The sequence below is a fragment of the Hyperolius riggenbachi genome, chromosome 9, assembly GCF_040937935.1.
Source record: "Hyperolius riggenbachi isolate aHypRig1 chromosome 9, aHypRig1.pri, whole genome shotgun sequence".
NCBI lineage: Eukaryota > Metazoa > Chordata > Amphibia > Anura > Hyperoliidae > Hyperolius > Hyperolius riggenbachi.
This window is the reverse complement of record NC_090654.1, coordinates 39,013,066-39,028,651: the sequence shown is the minus strand read 5'-3', so window position 1 is coordinate 39,028,651 and position 15,586 is coordinate 39,013,066. Positions and strand designations below refer to the sequence as shown.

General features: G+C 47.1%; 1 protein-coding gene across 3 annotated transcripts in view; it reads left to right on the top strand.

Annotated features, from left to right (window-relative positions):
• The window catches only part of LOC137531563 (copine-8-like), a 333,786-nt gene that overhangs the window by 137,860 nt on the left and 180,340 nt on the right, over window positions 1-15,586 (top strand). The gene's annotated exons all lie outside the window — the stretch shown is intronic.

Here is a 15,586-nt window from a genome sequence, read left to right as displayed (position 1 = left end):
GTATTGGGCCTAGCGGTGGGGAGGGGGGGCGGACCCCTTCCTCCCTCGCCTGGGTTCCCCGATCTGCGCTGCTCCTCCAGCGTTAAACCAGCGTGCATATCATTAAGAGGCAACGGGCGGGGGAATCACTCACCTCTTCCGCGTTCCATCGTGTGCTCCACTGACGTCACTTCCGGCAATGCCGCCCACTGTATTGTAAGTGGACGGCCTTGCAGGAAGTGACGTCAGTGGAACGCACGATGGAACGCGGAAGAGGTGAGTGATTCTCCCGCCCGCTGCCTCTTAATGATATGCACCCTGGTTTAACGCTGGAGGAGCAGCGCAGATCGGGGGACCCAGGTGAGGGGGGGGGTCCGACCCCCCTCCCCACCACTAGGCCAATACCCCCTTTCTGCCTGCTACCCCTCCAGCTCGGCCCCCCCACCACCACCCATGGCTGGGGGGGACGGCGATTTTTTTCTAATTTTTCCTCAGGCGGCAAAAAGTCTAGGGCCGGCCCTGATCGCAGTGCTGTATACAGTAAATCGACCGTCTAACAGTCTCCTAGCAACGATCGCCAATGGGAGACTGATGATTGAGCTCAGCTCCGCCATTCAAGCAGAGATGCGCACACGATCTCCTGCACTACCCCGCCCCAGGACTTGACGCCAATTGGCGTTACGCGGTCCTGGGGCTGCCGCCGCGATCTTGCCCATCGGGGTGATGCGGTCATCTAGTGGTTAAAGTACCCATTTGAAGTACTGTATATTCTCTTGTACAATCAAGATTGTATCATTAGAAGGTACCTTTAGGCTACTTACACACTAAGACGTTGCGTTTTAGGGGACGTTATGGTCGCATAACGTGCCCCTAACACATTGCATGGTGGGGCGGGAGAGGACGTTAAAGTGAGCCGCGTTAGGCAGCTCTATCCGCATAAGGTCTCCCAGAGTGGCGCTGATTGGCCGGCGGGACCACGTGATGCGGAGCGAGACACTCCGGATCACGTAATCCCACCGGCCAATCAGCGGCCGCCAGTGCAGTGCATATTAAGTAGCCATGTGTGCAGCTACTGTAGCGGCATCTCCCCGCCTCCTCTCCGCCCCCCTCTGAGCATGTGCAAACAGTCTAACGCGGCTAAGAACGCACAGCATGCTGCACTTTCACTACAACGTGCAGCATTACATGTAACGCAACGTGGGCACTGTGAACAACCCACTTGTGTTACATTGCTGTGCGTTGGGGGAGCGTTACAGGCTGCACTAATGTGCACCTGTAACGTCCCACTGTGAAAGCAGCCTTATAGGAGAACCTTATTCAATGTCTGTAGACAAGGAACTGAATCACAACGTCCCACTGTGAACCTAGCCTCAGGGATGTTAAGAGTTAATTTTCAGAAACAATAGAATGGCTCTGCTATGTTTGGGAGAAGCAATTTTATTATTTGTCAGTGCAGCAGGAGATGTAAGATGTAAAAAGTTAGGAAGGGGTGGACCCAAAGTCAACTATTTAAAGGGAACCTGTGGGAGGCGGTCATATTTACTGTATTTCTTTTCTTAAACAATACCAGTTGCCTGGCTCTCCTGCAGATCCTCTGCTTCTAATACTTTTAGCCAAAGACCCTGAACAAGCATGCAGATCAGATGACAAGCATGCAGATCAGGGGAAAGTGAAAGTAAGCAAATTAACCATTCAGGTGCTATTTTTAGATGGGATTGTAATCTTTAAAGTTATACTGACATGGAAAGTCTATTGAAGGGGAAACTGATTCTAATTTCACTGTAAGACTCTCAGGTGCACAGTTAGAACTCATAAAAAAATATGAGGCCCCCCACACAAAGTACCCACACCCCAATTCCCCACCTGGTACTGGCGTACCAACTGTACAGCTCTAATGGCAGTCCTTTACGCGCTGTCAGCAGTTTCGTACTTCAGTAGCTGGATAACTATAGTTATAGTTGCTTAATCTACTGAACCTGCCAGCAAATGGTATGAATGTAACAATGGCTCACCCGTCACAGTCCTCTGCTGTAGCGTACATACTATTATTACAGGCAACCAGGTAGAGCGGGGAATAGCAGTCCGGGAAGAATGGGAGAGATGTACGGCTGTATTGGGGACCTGCCAGAAACTGGGACATTCAGGCGCTGTGGAGAGATGTTGGTTCCTATGGCAACCGTCACATTGGGCCTGCTGGGAAAAGGCCTATTAACCCTTCAACGCCGGAGGGATGGCTACTTGTGAATTAAATCTATTTATGAACACAAATCTATCAGACACCTGGCCCAGGCGAGAGGAATGCGGTAGGGAAGCCCTCGCTCTCCGACCGCTGCTTTTTTCGGTGGGGAGTTTGGGCCTGTTTAACCACAAAAACATATTTCAAAAACTTAAGGTGGAACTCCACTGAAAACTATCCTCTCCAGATCTGCTGTGTACATTGTCAGAGCTTTTTTAAACCAGTAAAGCTTGAGGAAAGGAGGCCACTGCCCTGAAACATCGCTATATTAATGGGGACAACTGATTTGCCCCATAATGCTGGGAATTCTTAAAGTGTACTTGAGATCTTATTATTGTGTTTATTTATATCTACCTGGGGCCCCATGAGGTGGGTGGGCTCCTCCCAGTCCTCCTCCCGAGCATGCAACTCTGCACATGTGCGGCACGGGCCCCGCCCCACTCCCGCACCCAGGAGCGTTCTCGCCTGTGCAGTATTACTGCGGGAGGGCGATGGGGGGTGCAAGCACAGCCGGGCCGTGCATGCGCAGAAGAGCACAGCTAGCCGGATTACCGGGAGGCAGAATGGAGGGGCCAGAGAGGACAGCGAGGGAACCCCGCACCTCATGGTGCCCCAGGCAAGTATAAATAAACACATTAATAAGATTTCCTTTAAAGAGGCCCTGTAGTGACATATAGTAGAATGCAGTAAATTATTCAGGATACCCACTTTTACGCTCATTTTCCTGTTTTCAGCATCAGAAACACTTCCTATATCTATATCTTGCTGTATATTGGTTGGTATGTAGCTCCGCCCTCCCAGTGATGTTTAGCCTAGGCTGATTAGCTATGCGGAATTATTTTCCCTTGAACATACTGGGAGACCAGGTATATGTTGTACTGGCTTTGGAACGCTCAGTAACTGAACATTCCACAGAGCTGCCCCCGACGGGACTAAAAATGTAAAGATCAGAATGTAAATCATGGTGAGGAAAGAATTCACAACGGCAATCACTCCCCTAGGCTACCTTCCTATACTGGAGGGCTAACTATTATTTATTTATTTTTTTTGGGGGGGGGAGGACAAACACCTTAGCAGCACACCTTAGCAGCTCCTGCCTATTTTTGGGGGACACGGCTAACGGCTAACTATACAGGGGCTGGCTACCTGTATTGGGGGGGCATCTTGGATATCTATACTGGGGATGGCTACCTATACTGGGGGGACAACTTGGCTGCCTATACTGGGGGTTGCCGTCTATACTGGGGGGGACATCTTGGCTACCTACACTGGGGGTTGCTACCTATATTGGGGGAACAGCTTGGCTAACTATACTGGAGCTTGCTACCTATATTGGTTGGACACCTTGGCCTATACTGGAGGTTGGACACCTATACTGTCTATACTGGGGGAACACCTTGGCTAACTGCACTGGAGGTTGCTGCCTATCCTGGGGAGACACCTTGGCTAACTATACTTGGGGTTGCTACCTATATTATGGGGAAGCCTTGGCTATGTATAGTGGGGGTTGCTATCTATACTGGGGAGCCACCTTGGCTACCTATACTGGGGGTTGCTACCTATATTGGGGGGCCACCTTGGCTACCTATACTGGGGGTTGCTACCTATATTGGGGGGCCACCTTGGCTACCTATACTGGGGGTTGCTACCTATATTGGGGGGCCACCTTGGCTACCTATACTGGGGGTTGCTACCTATATTGGGGGGCCACCTTGGCTACCTATACTGGGGGTTGCTACCTATATTGGGGGGCCACCTTGGCTACCTATACTGGGGGTTGCTACCTATATTGGGGGGGCACCTTGGTTACCTACACTGGAGGTGGCTACTTATATTGGGGGGGGGGGTGCACCTTTACGTACCTACCTATCCTGGAGGACTATTGTTTTGGGGGGGGACCATAAAAACCTTAGCAGCACCCCTGCCTAGATGCAGACAATTGAGAATAAACAAGGGGCCATGGGACTTGCTTCTGAAATACAGACTGTCCCTGCAATGCGGAGACACTTGTGTCGGGTCACAGAGGGGCTGCAAATGGCAACAAACCTATGACTCAATATAGACGTATCCTTATCCTTCCTATAGATCACTGCGAGGCTTCAATATGTTCCAACCAGCAAACAAGACAGAAAAAAGAAAGAATCTGTGTCATGCAAGTGGCAGCGTTTGTATAATAAAACAGAAATGCGCCGGTCTAAAAATAAACCCAATCCTGCCTTTATTTCCGTGTTATCATCTGGCTTGTCACCTAAAGTGAAATTACAAGGCCTTGCTGTTTCATTGAAGAGGAAAGAGTTGGGTGAGTCACACGGCTCAGATGGTGCGGCGAGCATTAAGGAACATTCTATGACTGTACCGCTGTCACATCCCCGGACATGATGTCTCCTCTGTCAGCGTCACACAATAGAAGAATGCACACAAACAGCACGCAAGAAGAGGTGGTGAGGAGGCTTTTCATGGTTTAAAGGACCACTATCATGAAAATTGTAAAATTTAAAAGACATGTAAACACATACAAATAAAAAGTATTTGTCTTCCAGAGTAAAATGAGCCATAAATGACTTTTCTCCTATGTTGCTGTCACTTACAGTAGTTAGTAGAAATCTGACAGATCCGACTGGTTTTGGACTAGTCCATCTCTTCATGGGGGATTCTCAGCATCACCTTTATTCTTTATAAAGATACTCACTGAAAACGATTTATATAAAGATGCAGCTCCCACCACCACCACCTGTTTGCACACTTTTTGTCAGTGGGGCGGCGCTTTTGAAAAAAAAGAAACCCCTGAGAATACCCCATAAGGAGCTAGGCTAGTCCACAACCTGTCACTTCTGTCAGATTTCTACTACCTACTGTGACAGCAACATAGGAGGAAAGTTATATATGCCTTATTTTACTCTGGGAAAAAAATACTTCTTATTTGTATGTGTTTACGTTATTTGACATTTTTTTTACGATTTTCGTGATAGTGGTCCTTTAAAGCCCAGTCTTGGCACAGAGCGCTCCTAGCGCTGTCAATGGGGTAAAAAACAGGTTGTTTTATCTTCGGAGAAGCTGATTCCTTTAGTTGATGATAATTTGCTTTTAGCGTAACCAAAAGTTAAAAACAGCTAAAAACAGAAGTGGCTTACCTAAATAACAACAAGTTCATATAAAGATGAATTTTACTGAGCACAGGCAACGCGTTTCGTGGGTATGCGCCCCGCTTCCTCGGGCTGAATAAAGCGGCAGAGTTTTATCAGAGCCAGGAACGGAGCGCCTTCCGCTGTCTTTGTGTTCTTTTTTTTTTAGGGTGTTTGGTCACCCTAACTTGCAGTGTGCCTGTTCAGATGCACCTCTACCTGCCATTCCTTGCAGACCTTGTCTCTGTCCAGGGCAGTTTCTAGGGTAAATTGTACCCAGGACGAGGGTGTAAAAATTGCGCCCCCTTTCACCCCCCCCCCCGCCCCCCGGGCGCCATCTTGCCGTAGCCCTGCTCTGCCTGTCAGCGCGGGAGACTGTGCAGGAGCAAGACGGTCCAAGGAGCAGCGAGCCAGAGGCCGGCCAGGAGCGAGAGGAGATTTCTGCCAGGTGAGTAAATGCTTTTTTTTCCAGGTGTTATGTTGCCCAAATTGCGTTTATTTTGCACTGACCTGTTGCTTACAATGCGTTTATTTTGTACTGACATGTTGCTCACATTGCGTTTATTTTGTACTGACATGTTGCTCACATTGCGTTTATTTTGTACTGACCTATTGCCCACAATGCGTTTATTTTGTACTGACATGTTGCTCACATTGCGTTTATTTTGTACTGACCTGTTACCCACAATGCGTTTATTTTGTACTGACATGTTGCCCACAATGCGTTTATTTTGTACTGACATGTTGCTCACGTTGCGTTTATTTTGTACTGACCTGTTGCCCACAATGCATTTATTTTGTACTGACCTGTTGCCCACAATGCGTTTATTTTGTACTGACATGTTGCTCACGTTGCGTTTATTTTGTACTGACATGTTGCCCACAATGCATTTATTTGTACTGACATGTTGCCCACAATGCGTTTATTTTGTACTGACATGTTGCTCACATTGCGTTTATTTTGTACTGACTTGTTGCTCACATTGCGTTTATTTTGTACTGACATGTTGCCCAAATTGCGTTTATTTTGTACTGACATGTTGCCCAAATTGCGTTTATTTTTTACTGACATGTTGCCCAAATTGCGTTTATTTTGTACTGACATGTTGCCCAAATTGCGTTTATTTTGTACTGACATGTTGCCCACAATGCGTTTATTTTGTACTGACATGTTGCCCACAATGCGTTTATTTTGTACTGACATGTTCCCCCCATGGCATTTATTTTGTGCAGACATGTTGCCCACAATGCGTTTATTTTGTACTGACATGTTCCCCCCATGGCATTTATTTTGTACTGACATGTTGCCCACAATGCGTTTATTTTGTACTGACATGTTCCCCCCATGGCATTTATTTTGTGCAGACATGTTGCCCACAATGCGTTTATTTTGTGCTGACATGTTGCCCATTGCGTTTATTTTGTGCTGAACTATTGCCCCCATTGCGTTTATTTTGTGCTGACATGTTGCCTATTGCATTTATTTTGTGCTGAAATTTTTGCCCACATTGCGTTTATTTTCTGGTGTCTGGGGTAACTGTTGCTGCATTTATTATTTAATGGTCATAGTTGGCTATATTTGCTGCTTTGGGGTTTCGGTATACTATTAAATAGCATCACACAGTTTCTGCAAACCCATGATGCGAAACCTCGTTTGACCACATCATGGCGTAAACACTGCTTTCTTATGCCTCGCTGTTACATCATTATGTTAGCTCCACCCATATAATGTCATGGCCACTCCCCTTCTTCGGCGCGGAGCAGCCCCCAGTTGTGCGGCGAGGCGTGTCCCCCCATTTTTTGGCGCAGCGCGCTACACGTGCTAAATTAGTTAAAATGTAAAGTGTGCGGCGGGGACACTTCGCTTCCTCTCTTGCGTTCCACCGCTCGCCTCTATACATCGGAGGGTGACATTGCAGGAAGTGACGCGGCGAGCGGAGGAAGTGGAGAGAAGCTCCTCGCTCGCCGCATACTTCACATTTTAACTAATTTTGCACAAATAGCTAGAGGGGGGACCAAGGTGAAGTGGGGGGGGGGGGGGGGGGGGGGCAACCCTGCTGACTGCGGCCAACCCCATCCTGGCTGCTATCACCCTCCAGCATGGCGGCCCCCTCCCCACCCACAGGCTGTGACACAGAAATGGATCTTTTTCTGTGTCCAAAATTGCCTATGTAGAGGGGGATCCGTTTTTCTATTGCCTGCCACTACCCCCCCGTGTATCCGGACCCATGTGCGGTCCGGGAACCTGCTGCAAATCCGGACTGTCCGTTCAGGTTTTTAAAACGAATCCCCCTAAACGCAGACGCATCTATTTATTGGTTGGGTGAAGACGGCTACTATTTTTAACATTGCTATCCATGGCTCTGGTTTTGATCTGGGCTGAAAAATGGAACCATCGGATACGTTTACGGACCAAGTGTGAACCTGATGAGTCAGTTCCCTGACGAAATGCATAGGGCGGAGCTACGTCACGTGATCGGCCCTATGAGGAAGTAGCTGGTGGAGAGGGTCTGAGGCAGCGTGTGTGTGAGCGGCAACCCGGGACCGTGAACTACATATGTACAAAACGCTTGATGATCTTCTACACTTGTGAGTGCAATACTTTTATGCTTTTAAGGATATTAAAAGGTTTTATACTATCTGGTGCTTTCTAAGTCTTAGATTACTACGTGATTGGAAGTGAGCCTTGCCACATCCCCTGTTTATGCCTTATATCCAGACCTCCGGATTAATAGGAGGCTGACTGGGTGAGTGCGGGAGCATTGGGGGGAGTGTGATCCTGCACGAGGTGGACTTTGAGGTCACTTTGATTGGTGATGGGCAAGTTGTAAGTGTTGGATTACGCTATGTGCCCTTTTCTCTTTACATTTATATGACGTGTTGGCCAAGCTATCAAGGAATCGGTTACAGCCCTGGGAGGTCCAATCGGATGTTCTAAACCTCTGGATGGTGACTCTCTGATAAACTGAACTTTGTGAGGTCTTTGAGTCGTGAGCGCTTTTGAACTTTATGCACAAGTGTGAACCTAGCCTAAGTGGAAATGAGGCCTAAAGTCAGAAGATGCCAGACACGCCAGAGAAAAAAAATGACACCTAAGATAATCCCCAAAGAGAAGAGGGACGCCTGGACAAGCCGGACAGAGTGTGAAGCACGGTGCTGGATGGGTAAAAAGTCGCTCCCCGCGCATCCCTTCTTAACCTTTGGACCATAAGACTGATCTTTCTAAAGATGCTGTACACTGATCTAAAGATTAATTCCTGCAAAAGACCCCAAAAATGTTTTCGTAGTCTATTTACTGTGTTTTTTGGACCATAAGACACACTTTTTCTTCCTCAAAACTTTGGGGAAAAAGTGGATACAAACCTATGTGACAGATACATTTCTCAGTTTGCAAAGATTTGTATCTAAGGTATGTACTCAGCTTAATAGAATAGACTGTGTAAGTGTACTCTCATACTACTGGTAAAATTGGCCTTTGTTCTTTTGTTTTCCAAAGACGTTTATCTCAAGTGTGTACTTAGCTTAAGGGGCTAAAAGAGATAAATGTTGCTGAGTCAAACAGCAGTACCAGCTATCTTGCTATTAACCCCTTCACCTCAGCCTTTTTTTTAGCTGAAGCGGTGCTCGTTTGACACACAGTAAACATTCATTTGGCTGGTTTTGCCGTCTGAGCTATCAGATGGCGTATTTAGAACTCTGTCTGAAGTTTGGGTTTAACAATCAATACCGACAAGAGGTTGGATCTTGCAGCTGGATAGATGAGAGCCGTACGTGGAATACTGCAGGAAGGCTAAGGAGCCCCGTTTTAAGGATTCCATGTGAGTCCGCGGTATTGATTGACGTGAGCCCCGTTGGGTATCGTCCACCGCTCACCTGCTGCTATATTATGATCCGCTTCTCACCTGAGACACAGAAACATGTGGCCTATCAGGATAGCTATGCGAGAGGCCCACTCCGGAGCAATCCCAGAGAGGGAACGCCGCTGGAAACATCTTGTATCAACCGCGGAGCCTGCAGATTTACCTGTCAATCATGGCGGCTTTGCTGCTATCTTCAGAGCGTGTCTTGTGTAGAGGTGTGTGCGCCTCCTCAGTGGATAGAATCACGCCCGACGACACGCAGATACCTGTGGGAACAGCAGGCACCGCCCGGGTACAGAGGCTGCCTCTGGCCAGATACTGGTGGACTGTCACATCTGTGTTACAAAAGCTCGCGTGTAATGATGTCTGTGCTTTATTCATTGTGTTTGGTAAGGGAAATCCACCAGATAATTAGACCTGGGGTTTGTGGTAGATTCTGGAAGATTGTATCACGTAGATATAAATCATGAATAAAAATGTGTTGCTTAAAGTGAACCCGAGGTGAAAATAAATTGATGAGATAAACAATCGTATTTATCCTCCTACTCCTAAAAATGACTTTTTTAGATATCCAATGGTTTTATTTTATATTTAAATGTACAAAGTAGATTGAATGTTTTATTGTCTTCGATCAATGGCAGTCAATTAAAGGACAGTTGTAATGAGAAGTATATGGGGCTGCCATATTTATTTCCTTTTAAGCAATATCAGTAGCCTGGCTATCCTGCTGACCCTTTGCCTCTAATTCTTCAGAGGTGCCCACACTTTTGGCTTGTGAGCAACTTTGGAAAATTAGCAAGTCAAAGTGATCTACCTATGTACAATTTTAGGAGCACAATTGTATATACAGAATGGAAAATGTAGTGGGGTCGGGATCTACCAAGAAGTCCTTCGCAATCTATTGGTAGATCGCGATCTACCTAATGGGCACCCCAAATTTAGCCATAGCCCCAGAACAAGCATGCAGCAGATTAGGTGTTTCTGACATTATTGACAGATCTGACTGGATTAGCTGCATGCTTGTTTCTGTTGTGATTCAGACACTACTGCAGTCAATTAGATCAGCAGGGGTGCCAGGCAACTGGTATTGTCTAAGGGAAAATAAATATGGCAACCTACATATTCTTCTCACTACAGTTGTCCTTTAAGTGTCCCAGAGTTAAAATACATAACCTATTGACCGTTTTCTATCTCTCCCCTGAACTCAGAAGTTGTATTCTGCCAGGAAAACTTTTTATGGTTGTAATTTGCTTATCAGTGAGGTTTACTATATTCCCGACAAGGTACAAGACAGAAGCTGTCACTTACATGCCTGAAAATAAACTCTTTCAGGCAGCAATATAAAAAGAAACAATCTGGTTATGAATATGTTTTGCACTGTACACACACATGTTTATTTAATCATGTCACATGTTAGGGTTAGGCATTAGGTGGGTGGGGTTAGAGCAGGGGGTTAAAGTGGACCTGAATTCTTGCACAGGACAGAACGAAAACAGAGAGAAATGCGCCCTGTATGTATTTAGAGAGTTTAGCCTATTTAATCAAAAGTTGTAATTTGATCCCTCCCCTGTGTGACTGCCACAGCAGAGATGGCAGATAACCTCATTTGAAAGCACAGGATATTAACAAGATGTCTGCTTCCATGAATTAGGAAGTAGAAACACTGCAGATTTATTTTAGGATTTGTGTCAGCTGTTATGCTGGGAATACACGGGACGTTTCCGCGGCTCGATTATGCCGCCGGATCAATTCCCGCTCCTCCCCGCGGGCGATTCTCTTATCTTCTGCTCGTTTTCCGTATCTTTTTCTATTGTCCCGCCCGCGATGTCGAGCGCAGAACCAATCTGGCGGGTGATTGGACACGTCGGAAATTATTAATCGAGCTATCTAATGACTTGATCGAGCCGCGGAAACGCACCGTTTATTCCCTGCATAACAAATAAATGTTTTTGTTTAACCACTTCGGGGCCAGCACCATCTGCCCCCTTAAGGACCAGAGGGTGCTGGTCCAGTAAACCGCCGCTTCCCGACAAATCGCTGCGAAAATCCACCGCTCCCGACAGTCACGCCGATCTGTCCCCGCCGCAGGCTGCTCTCTCTGCCGTCGCTATGACGGCAGAGCGCCGTGCGCCGGTCAGGAGCCGTTTTCATTGGCTCCTGACCCTGTCACTCCATGTAAGCCAATGGGAACGGCTTACATGAATGACGGGGCCAGGAACCAATGAAAACGGCTCCTGCCCGGCTCACAGTGCTCTGCCGTCATAGAGGCGGCAGGGCAGCACATTTCTGCTGAGACCGAGTGGCGACAGCGGCGGAGACGGCCGGGGGTGCGCGGTGAATGGGACGTAGAGTTTACGTTAGGTCAGAACCACAGCGCCCCCTGCCCGCCGTAGATTTATACTGCGGCGGTCCGCAGGTAGTTAAAGGTTATGTCACGGACGGTTGCGGGGCCGCAGGCGCGTCCTGTAACCGCCCGTGAAGAAAAGCGATCGCACTCGATTCTCTGCATCGATTGCGCTTCAAATCGATACAATCTGGGTTGAGTGTGTAGGGGCAGCTGAAGTCTTTTTTTCAGCAGAGAGATAGCACCAGCCCAACTGCTGGATGGCTCTTTTGATATGCTAATGAACCTGGGCCCAGAGAGTCCCTGGCTTCAAGCTGTGCTGATGGCCCATCCATCAGGTATAGACCATGACAGAAGCAATCTAGTTGGGAGAAAAGCCAGACCCTCTGGCTCCCTCCCAGCAGGGGAGCTGACACCTAGCTAGCTGCCCCAAACTTCAAAGAGCCTTTGCCTGGGAATGACCTGCTATCAATCCCAGGGGTATCTCATATTCCATAAACTGCTATATGTATCATATTTTCTGTGTTGCCAGGCTGGCAGACCCTCCAAACTAACAGAGCATGCTTGGCCCTATCTGGCGTTGGTTCTGAGAACATTTCAGAACCTTCTGAGAGAAAGACTGCCAGTTAGGCAGTTCGAAAGTGCCCTGCTGATACCACAAGGGTCCCACCCCTCATGTTTGGTATCAGGCTGCTGGGTACATCGAGGCAGACCTGAAAATATTAGGAAATCTGCCCTGACCAGTACGGTTCTGTGAGATAGAGCCCATATATGGTTAAGGTATGATTTCTGGTTCCCAGGACAAGGGGAGGACTCATCTCATGTTCTAAGGGGGTGTGTGGGCCCGCCCTCACTCCCTCCTACTGAATCAGGGGCATAAGAATGGCAGAGGAGCCAAACTCAGTGTCCTCCACCCTGACACATCTTGAACTCATCGGTGCCAGCTTGAGGATATGCTGGCATCCACCTGGTCTGAACTCTGAACTTTGATTGAAACCAAGAACTTTACAAGTTTTCCCACTAAAGGACATCTTTCTAGGAACTAAGTATTTTTCTCCCTTCTTTTATTTTTTATACTGGCTATTACTGTTTTAATAATTGTTGATTTTAATAATTGTCTGCATATATTAATCTATATATATAATAGAGTAAGTGCCTCAACCTTCGAGCAAGAAGAAGAAGTACTTTGCATGAGAAAATGTATGCGTGCTCAATCACCAAGTTTTAGGCTTCTTTTCCACGGACTGTTGAGCTGTGTGCTCAGCAAGCAGCAGTTACCAGGCAGCAGCAAGCAGTTACCAGGCAGCAGCAAGCAGTTACCAGGCAGCAGCGAGCAGTTACCAGGCAGCAGCGAGCAGTTACCAGGCAGCAGCGAGCAGTTACCAGGCAGCAGCGAGCAGTTACCAGGCAGCAGCGAGCAGTTACCAGGCAGCAGCGAGCAGTTACCAGGCAGCAGTGAGCAGATACCAGGCAGCAACAAGCTGTTACCAGGCAGTAGTGAGCAGTTGTAAGAGTTTGAGAGGCATGTTACTGCCTATCAACTGTCCGTGGAAAAGAGGCCTACCCTAGCAAGTCTGGCTTTGCAAATCTGGCCTAATTGGCTATTCATGAGGCAATGCTCATGCAAATATGCATTTGCTTTTGCATGCCAAACTATGCAGGGTCAAAAAACCAATACTGCAAAGCGGTCGCCCTGCTACATGCCAGTGATGAGCGAAAATGCAAAAATTTGTTTCGATAAATCTTTACCGAATTTTCGCCTAATTTCGTTTTGACAGGCAAATTTTCCATCTAATTTTTTCACGTTAATTTTCGCCTAAGGCCAGTCATTTTCGCATTACTTGCGTATGATTGCGGACATTTTCCACATAAGGGCATTAGCGCCCGCATTCAGAGAAGTTTCTTGCGCATTATTGCGGGCATTTTTCCGTATAAACGTCCGCATAGATTGAATTTCCATGCGGATTATTGTGGACATTTTTCCGCATAAGGGCATAAGCATCCGCATACAATGAATTTTCGATGCTGGTCGAAAACGCAAATATTTCTGAAGATTTTCGTGAAAATTCGCCAAAAAACGATGTGGTTCCCGCGGTCCCTCCGGTTGTATAAAAAGGGGGCATTGGGAATCCTCCCTGTGGCGCTCCTGGATAGTGCTAATGTAGCAGTGTTGCTTGCGAATTTTCGCCTGTCATTTTCGCATCGAAAATCCTGTTTTCGTTTTTTGGCGAATTTTCACGAAAATCTTCAGAAATATTTGTGTTTTCGACCAGCATCGAAAATTCATTGTATGCGGATGCTTATGCCCTTAAGCAGAAAAATGTCCACAATAATCCGCATGGAAATATAGACTATGAATGTATTTTGTAGGTACTGATCTTTTGCAGGAACGGATTTTTTGCAGATAATGATCTTTTGAATGTGTACAGCAACTTTGTGTGCAGCATCTTGCAAATATTTCTATCTAATGGGGAGTGCAGCTCAATAGAATAGACTGTGTAGGTGTGGCTCTGATACTACATGGAAGGGGGTAAAATTGGTCTGTGATCTTTCATTTTTCCAAAGACTTTTATCTAAAGTGTGTACCCACCTTTATTCTTCTTGCTTCAAGGTTGAGGCACGTACTCTATTAGATAGATAGAAGATGCGGCGTATGCTACGACGCGGGACGGCTAGTTATTTATATTGCGTGAATAAACAACTTTCTCCAAGTCATTCATTGTCCGCTACCCTGCTTATCAGCACACACAGAACTGATCCCGGGTCTCTGAAGATACGCTACTGTTTGTTTGTTGTTGGCTAGACAGAATATCGTGTGTTTAACCGTTTTATTCGCAGGACTAGTCAGTCAGTAAATCGGGTCCACTGGCCCATACCAGTGGTGGTGGCAGATACCGTGGAATCGTGTGTACGTTGTAATTACCCGTGTCTCACAGGCTCCCTTCTGGGTTGTCTGCGGCTAATTCTTAACGGTTCCTGCGCATTGACTGCGACCAGAGTTCGCACGATCTGTGCGCTGGCACCGTTTAGAAGGCTAAGTGCGGTCAGCCACTAGGGCTCCTGTGACAGGTTATTATGCTGTTGTGTATCTTTTAGAGCAGAGAGGGCGTTCTGAGTTCAGGTCCGCTGGTTAGAATAGGTGCTGGTTAGTGTAGAATATTAGTAATTCAAATGAGTAATATTTTAATATTAGCGGCACCGCCCGGTGCCTACCTCATCTTGCTGGGGGGGTTGTATAATTTATAGTTACGCCCGTTTTCCCAATGTTGGCCACAGATATTAGCTGCTTCCTCCACCCCTCCGGCTTGCAAGGCCTCCTCTGGCCATTCGCAGCGCTGAATTCTATGCCGGGTAATTATGCGTACGGAGGAAGAGCGATAGCTGCTCGCGCTCGCCTATCTGGAGCAATAAGATTAATTTCCCCCAGAGACAATAAACGGCCCCTGTGCCGAGGCAAACAAATCACTGCATTGTGTATTATGTAATTACAGTCAGCGGCTGGGAGAATTGTAATGTGTCTCCCCCAGATGTTTTCACGTAATTATTACCGGGCTTGCAGAGAGAAGCCCAGCATTGCGGATCGCAGGGTAATTACACATCGCGGTGCTCGGATTCAGGGACGCACAAGCAGCCCTTCGCGCGCTTCAGAGTCTGTATCCAAGTTGGTTGAGCATGTTTGTTACAATGTTAACATGTTTGGCTCTATACACAACCACAATGGATTTAAAATGAGTCAGTGTCCCAATATTTATCCACCTGACTGTAGATCTGTACATGAGTCCTGAAAGAGGGACACATGAGGTAGAAAGAAGGACAGAGGAATTTAGTTCCCAAAGAGGGACTGTGCCTCTAAAAAAAAGTACAGTTGGGAGCTATGATAGTGGAATGTATACTTCCGTAAAACTCCCATCATGCTCTGCAACACTGGAAGTGGCGGAGGTGACAATTTGCAGACCTTTTAATTACAAACAGCAGAAGGGGCCACGGGGTGACTCAGCCAATGGCCGCAGGATGACTTCATTACTATTAATGCCAGTGCCTAGTG